General features: G+C 47.4%; 1 protein-coding gene across 4 annotated transcripts in view; it reads right to left on the bottom strand.

Annotated features, from left to right (window-relative positions):
• Window positions 1-7453: 7453 nt before the first annotated feature.
• Window positions 7454-7705, bottom strand: part of myo15aa (myosin XVAa) — a 207366-nt gene continuing 207114 nt past the window's right edge. For all 4 annotated transcript variants that reach the window (XM_046334016.1, XM_046334015.1, XM_046334014.1 and 1 more), the window contains one exon: window positions 7454-7705. This exon is cut by the window's right edge and continues 109 nt beyond it. The gene's annotated coding sequence lies outside the window, so the exon portion shown is untranslated.

A 7705-nucleotide genomic window follows, 5' to 3' on the forward strand; every position in this document is an offset into this window, starting at 1 on the left:
GCTGAATACAACAGGTGTAGTAGACCTTACAGTGAATTGCTGAATACAACAGGTGTAGTAGACCTTACAGTGAAATGCTGAATACAACAGGTGTAGTAGACCTTACAGTGAAATGCTGAATACAACAGGTGTAGTAGACCTCACAGTGAAATGCTGAATACAACAGGTGTAGTAGACCTTACAGTGAAATGCTGAATACAACAGGTGTAGTAGACCTTACAGTGAAATGCTGAATACAACAGGTGTAGTAGACCTTACAGTGAAATGCTGAATACAACAGGTGTAGTAGACCTCACAGTGAAATGCTGAATACAACAGGTGTAGTAGACCTTACAGTGAAATGCTGAATACAACAGGTGTAGTAGACCTTACAGTGAAATGCTGAATACAACAGGTGTAGTAGACCTCACGGTGAAATGCTGAATACAACAGGTGTAGTAGACCTTACAGTGAAATGCTGAATACAACAGGTGTAGTAGACCTTACAGTGAAATGCTGAATACAACAGGTGTAGTAGACCTCACGGTGAAATGCTGAATACAACAGGTGTAGTAGACCTCACAGTGAAATGCTGAATACAACAGGTGTAGTAGACCTTACAGTGAAATGCTGAATACAACAGGTGTAGTAGACCTTACAGTGAAATGCTGAATACAACAGGTGTAGTAGACCTCACGGTGAAATGCTGAATACAACAGGTGTAGTAGACCTCACAGTGAAATGCTGAATACAACAGGTGTAGTAGACCTCACAGTGAAATGCTGAATACAACAGGTGTAGTAGACCTTACAGTGAAATGCTGAATACAACAGGTGTAGTAGACCTTACAGTGAAATGCTGAATACAACAGGTGTAGTAGACCTCACAGTGAAATGCTGAATACAACAGGTGTAGTAGACCTTACAGTGAAATGCTGAATACACCAGGTGTAGTAGACCTTACAGTGAAATGCTGAATACAACAGGTGTAGTAGACCTCACAGTGAAATGCTGAATACAACAGGTGTAGTAGACCTTACAGTGAAATGCTGAATACAACAGGTGTAGTAGACCTCACAGTGAAATGCTGTATACAACAGGTGTAGTAGACCTTACAGTGAAATGCTGAATACACCAGGTGTAGTAGACCTTACAGTGAAATGCTGAATACAACAGGTGTAGTAGACCTCACAGTGAAATGCTGAATACAACAGGTGTAGTAGACCTCACAGTGAAATGCTGAATACAACAGGTGTAGTAGACCTTACAGTGAAATGCTGAATACAACAGGTGTAGTAGACCTTACAGTGAAATGCTGAATACAACAGGTGTAGTAGACCTCACAGTGAAATGCTGAATACAACAGGTGTAGTAGACCTCACAGTGGAATGCTTACTTACTTACTTAGCCTCCACATTGACTCTGTACTGGTACCCCCTGTATATAGCCTCCACATTGACTCTGTACTGGTACCCCCTGTATATAGCCTCCACATTGACTCTGTATCGGTACCCCCTGTATATAGCCTCCACATTGACTCTGTACCAGTACCCCCCTGTATATAGCCTCCACATTGACTCTGTACCAGTACCCCCTGTATATAGCCTCCACATTGACTCTGTATCGGTACCCCCTGTATATAGCCTCCACATTGACTCTGTACCGGTACCCCCTGTATATAGCCTCCACATTGACTCTGTACCGTAACACCCTGTATATAGCCTCCACATTGACTCTGTACCGGTAACCCCTGTATATAGCCTCCACATTGACTCTGTACTGGTACCCCTGTATATAGCCTCCACATTGACTCTGTACCGTAACACCCTGTATATAGCCTCCACATTGACTCTGTACTGGTACCCCCTGTATATAGCCTCCACATTGACTCTGTACCGGTACCCCCTGTATATAGCCTCCACATTGACTCTGTACTGGCACCCCCTGTATATAGCCTCCACATTGACTCTGTACTGGTACCCCCTGTATATAGCCTCCACATTGACTCTGTACCGGTACCCCCTGTATATAGCCTCCACATTGACTCTGTACCGTAATACCCTGTATATAGCCTCCACATTGACTCTGTACCGTAATACCCTGTATATAGCCTCCACATTGACTCTGAACTGGTACCCCCTGTATATAGCCTCCACATTGACTCTGTACTGGTACCCCCTGTATATAGCCTCCACATTGACTCTGTACTGGGACCCCCTGTATATAGCCTCCACATTGACTCTGTACCGTAATATCCTGTATATAGCCTCCACATTGACTCTGTACCGTAATATCCTGTATATAGCCTCCACATTGACTCTGTACCGTAATATCCTGTATATAGTCTCCACATTGACTCTGTATCGGTACCCCCTGTATATAGCCTCCACATTGACTCTGTACCGGTACCCCCTGTATATAGCCTCCACATTGACTCTGTACTGGTACCCCTGTATATAGCCTCCACATTGACTCTGTACCGGTACCCCCTGTATATAGCCTCCACATTGACTCTGTACTGGTACCCCCTGTATATAGCCTCCACATTGACTCTGTACCGGTACCCCCTGTATATAGCCTCCACATTGACTCTGTACTGTAATACCCTGTATATAGCCTCCACATTGACTCTGTACCGGTACTCCCTGTATATAGCCTCCACATTGACTCTGTACCGGTACCCCCTGTATATAGCCTCCACATTGACTCTGTACTGGTACCCCTGTATATAGTCTCCACATTGACTCTGTATCGGTACCCCCTGTATATTTGACTCCATTGGGTCAAACAGCTGCTCAAACCAAGATAATTCCCCCATTGGGTCAAACAGTTGCTCAAACCAAGATAATTCCCCCATTGGGTCAAACAGCTGCTCAAACCAAGATAATTCCCCCATTGGGTCAAACAGCTGCTCAAACCAAGATAATTCCCCCATTGGGTCAAACAGCTGCTCAAACCAAGATAATTCCCCCATTGGGTCAAACAGCTGCTCAAACCAAGATAATTCCCCCATTGGGTCAAACAGCTGCTCAAACCAAGATAATTCCCCATTGGGTCAAACAGCTGCTCAAACCAAGATAATTCCCCATTGGGTCAAACAGCTGCTCCTTCTTATTACCACAGCAAGCAAGGTACTTGGAGTCAAACAGACAGGCCTGGAGGAGATCTTTAAGGTCAGGGCCCTCCCCAAGGTACTTGGAGTCAAACAGACAGGCCTGGAGGAGATCTTTAAGGTCAGGGCCCTCCCCAAGGTACTTGAGTCGAACAGACAGGCCTGGAGGAGATCTTTAAGGTCAGGTTCCTCCCAAGGTACTTGGAGTCAAACAGACAGGCCTGGAGGAGATCTTTAAGGTCAGGGCCCTCCCCAAGGTACTAGGAGTCAAACAGACAGGCCTGGAGGAGATCTTTAAGTTCTGGTTCCTCCCCAAGGTACTTGGAGTCAAACAGACAGGCCTGGAGGAGATCTTTAAGGTCAGGTTCCTCCCCAAGGTACTTGGAGTCAAACAGACAGGATGTGATCTTTAAGGTCAGGGCCCTCCCAAGGTACTTGGAGTCAAACAGACAGGATGTGATCTTTAAGGTCAAGGCCCTCCCCAAGGTACTTGGAGTCAAACAGACAGGATGTGATCTTTAAGGTCAGGGCCCTCCCAAGGGACTTGGAGTCAAACAGACAGGATGTGATCTTTAAGGTCAGGGCCCTCCCCAAGGTACTTGGAGTCAAACAGACAGGATGAGATCTTTAAGGTCAGGGCCCTCCCCAAGGGACTTGGAGTCAAACAGACAGGATGTGATCTTTAAGGTCAGGGCCCTCCCCAAGGGACTTGGAGTCAAACAGACAGGATGTGATCTTTAAGGTTAGGGCCCTCCCCAAGGTACTTGGAGTCAAACAGACAGGATGTGATCTTTAAGGTCAGGGCCCTCCCCAAGGTACTTGGAGTCAAACAGACAGGATGAGACCTGGCCTGGCCTGGCCTAATCTGACCTGACCTAACCCCGGCCTGACCTAACCCGGCATGACCTAACCTGACCTGACCTGACCTGACCTAACCTGACCTGACCTAACCTGACCGAACCTCACCTGACCTAACCTGGCCTGACCTAACCTGACCTAACCTGACCGAACCTCACCTGACCTAACCTGGCCTGACCTAACCTGACCTGGCCTGACCTGACCTAACCTGGCCTGACCTAACCTGACCTAACCTGGCCTGACCTAGCCTAACCTGGCCTGGCCTGACCTAACCTGGCCTGGGCTGGCCTGGCCTAACCTGACCTGACCTAACCTAACTTGGCCTGACCTGACCTGGCCTGACCTAACCTAACCTGCGTAGGTTAGTAGGGTCTGCGGTGGGTCTGGGTGGTGATGTGTGAGCAGGTGTGAGCAGGTGGGTCTGGGTAGGGTGATGTGTGAGCAGGTGGGTCTGGGTAGGGTGATGTGTGAGCAGGTGGGTCTGGGTAGGGTGATGTGTGAGCAGGTGGGTCTGGGTGGGTCTGGGTAGGGTGATGTGTGAGCAGGTGGGTCTGGGTAGGGTGATGTGTGGGTCTGGGTAGGGTGATGTGTGAGCAGGTGGGTCTGGGTAGGGTGATGTGTGAGCAGGTGGGTCTGGGTAGGTGAGGGCAGGTGGGTCTGGGTAGGGTGATGTGTGAGCAGGTGGGTCTGGGTAGGGTGTTGTAGATGGGGGTGTGAGCAGGTGGGTCTGGGTAGGGTGATGTGTGAGCAGGTGGGTCTGGGCAGGGTGATGTGTGAGCAGGTGGGTCTGGGTAGGGTGATGTGTGAGCAGGTGGGTCTGGGCAGGGTGATGTAGTTGGGGGTGTGAGCAGGTGGGTCTGGGTAGGGTGATGTGTGAGCAGGTGGGTCTGGGTAGGGTGATGTGTGAGCAGGTGGGTCTGGGTAGGGTGATGTGTGAGTAGGTGGGTTTGGGTAGGGTGATGTGTGAGCAGGTGGGTCTGGGTAGGGTGATGTGTGAGCAGGTGGGTCTGGGTAGGGTGATGTGTGAGCAGGTGGGTCTGGGCAGGGTGATGTGAGCAGGTGGGTCTGGGTAGGGTGTTGTAGATGGGGGTGTGAGCAGGTGGGTCTGGGTAGGGTGATGTATGAGCAGGTGGGTCTGGGTAGGGTGATGTGTGAGCAGGTGGGTCTGGGTAGGGTGATGTGTGAGTAGGTGGGTCTGGGTAGGGTGATGTGTGAGCAGGTGGGTCTGGGTAGGCTGATGTGTGAGCAGGTGGGTCTGGGTAGGGTGATGTGTGAGCAGGTGGGTCTGGGCAGGGTGATGTAGTTGCCGTTTGTATGTGTATGTTTTGTATCGTCTAATAAATACAAAATAAATTCGTACAAGATAAAATAAATAAGAAAGAAAATGAAAAGCAACACAGCCACTGATTATTCATTATGAATAGGATTTAATTAGATTTAGTTTACATTCTTCATTTCAACCACAGATAATAGAACACAACATGAGAAGATTAACTTGGACAAAACAATCAAAACATTTCTTTATTAAAGACAAATCCTCGCCGGACTCTCTTTCATCCCGTCTCTTCATCACCTCAGTAAAGGAGGACTCAGTGTGTCAGAACCTCCCTTCCCATCTCTTCATCACCTCAGTAAAGGAGGACTCAGTGTGTCAGAACCTCCCTTCCTGTCTCTTCATCACCTCAGTAAAGGAGGACTCAGTGTGTCAGAACCTCCCTTCCTGTCTCTTCATCACCTCAGTAAAGGAGGTGTGTCAGAACCTCCCTTCCTGTCTCTTCATCACCTCAGTAAAGGAGATGTGTCAGAACCTCCCTTCCCGTCTCTTCTTCACGAACCTCCCTTCCCTACACTTCATCACCTTCATACCACCATCTACCACCAACTATCACTAACTACCACCATCTATCACCATCTACCACTAACTATTACCATCTACCACTAACTAGCACTAACTACCACTAACTACCACCATCTACTACTAACTACCACCATCTACCACTAACTACCACCATCTACCACTAACTACCACCATCTACCACTAACTACCACCATCTACCACTAACTATCACCATCTACCACTAACTATTACCAACTACCACTAACTATTACCAACTACCACTAACTATCACCATCTACCACTATCTACCACTAACTACCACCATCTACCACTAACTACCACTAACTACCACCATCTACCACTAACTACCACTAACTACCACCATCTACCACTAACTACCACCATCTACCACAATCTACCACTATCTACCACTATCTAACGCCATCTACCACTAACTATCACCATCTACCACCATCTACCACTAACTACCACCATCTACCACAATCTACCACTATCTACCACTATCTAACACCATCTACCACTATCTACCACCATCTACCACTAACTACCACTAACTACCACCATCTACCACTAACTACCACCATCTACCACTAACTACCACCATCTACCACTATCTACCACCATCTACCACTATCTACCACCATCTACCACCTTCTACCACTATCTACCACTATCTACCACTATCTACCACTAACTATCACCATCTACCACTATCTACCACTATCTACCACTAACTATCACCATCTACCACTAACTACCACCATCTACCACAATCTACCACTATCTACCACCATCTACCACTATCTACCCCTAACTATCACCATCTACCACCTTCTAAAGCCATCTACCACTATCTAACACCATCTACCACTATCTACCACTAACTACCCCATCTACCACCATTTACCACTAACTACCACCATCTACCACCATCTACTACTAACTACCCCATCTACCACCATCTACCACCAACTACCACTAACTATCACCATCTACCACTAACTATCACCATCTACCACCTTCTATCACCATCTACCACTAACTATCACCATCTACCACCTTCTACCACTAACTACCACTATCTACCACTATCTAACACCATCTACCACTATCTAACACCATCTACCACCCTCTAACACCATCTACTACTAACTACCCCATCTACCACCATCTACCACCATCTACCACCATCTACCACTAACTACCACCATCTACCACTAATTACCACCATCTACCACATTCTACCACTATCTACCACTAACTACCAACATCTACCACTAACTACCACCATCTACCACTAATTACCCCCACCTACCACTAACTACCACTATCTACCACCATCTACCACTAATTACTACCATCTACCACTAATTACCACCATCTATCACCATCTACCACCATCTACCACCAACTACCACCAACTACCACCATCTACCACCAACTACCACCATCTACCACTAACTACCACCATCTACTACTAACTACCACCATCTACCACTAACTACCACCATCTACTACTAACTACCACCATCTACCACTAACTACCACCATCTACTACTAACTACCACCATCTACCACCTTCTACCACTAACTACCACCATCTACTACTAACTACCACCATCTACCACCTTCTACCACTAACTACCACCATCTACTACTAACTACCACCATCTACCACCTTCTAACGTCTCTTCTCCCGGACTGACAGACTGACTGACTGAGTAGCTGGTTGACTGACTGACTGACTGACTGACTGAGTAGCTGGTTGACTGACTGACTGACTGACTGACTGAGTAGCTGGTTGACTGACAGACTAACTGACTGACTGACTGAGTAGCTGGTTGACTGACTGAGTAGCTGGTTGACTGACTGACTGACTGACTGAGTAGCTGACTGACA

Source organism: Oncorhynchus gorbuscha, unplaced genomic scaffold (genome assembly GCF_021184085.1).
Source record: "Oncorhynchus gorbuscha isolate QuinsamMale2020 ecotype Even-year unplaced genomic scaffold, OgorEven_v1.0 Un_scaffold_557, whole genome shotgun sequence".
Lineage (NCBI taxonomy): Eukaryota > Metazoa > Chordata > Actinopteri > Salmoniformes > Salmonidae > Oncorhynchus > Oncorhynchus gorbuscha.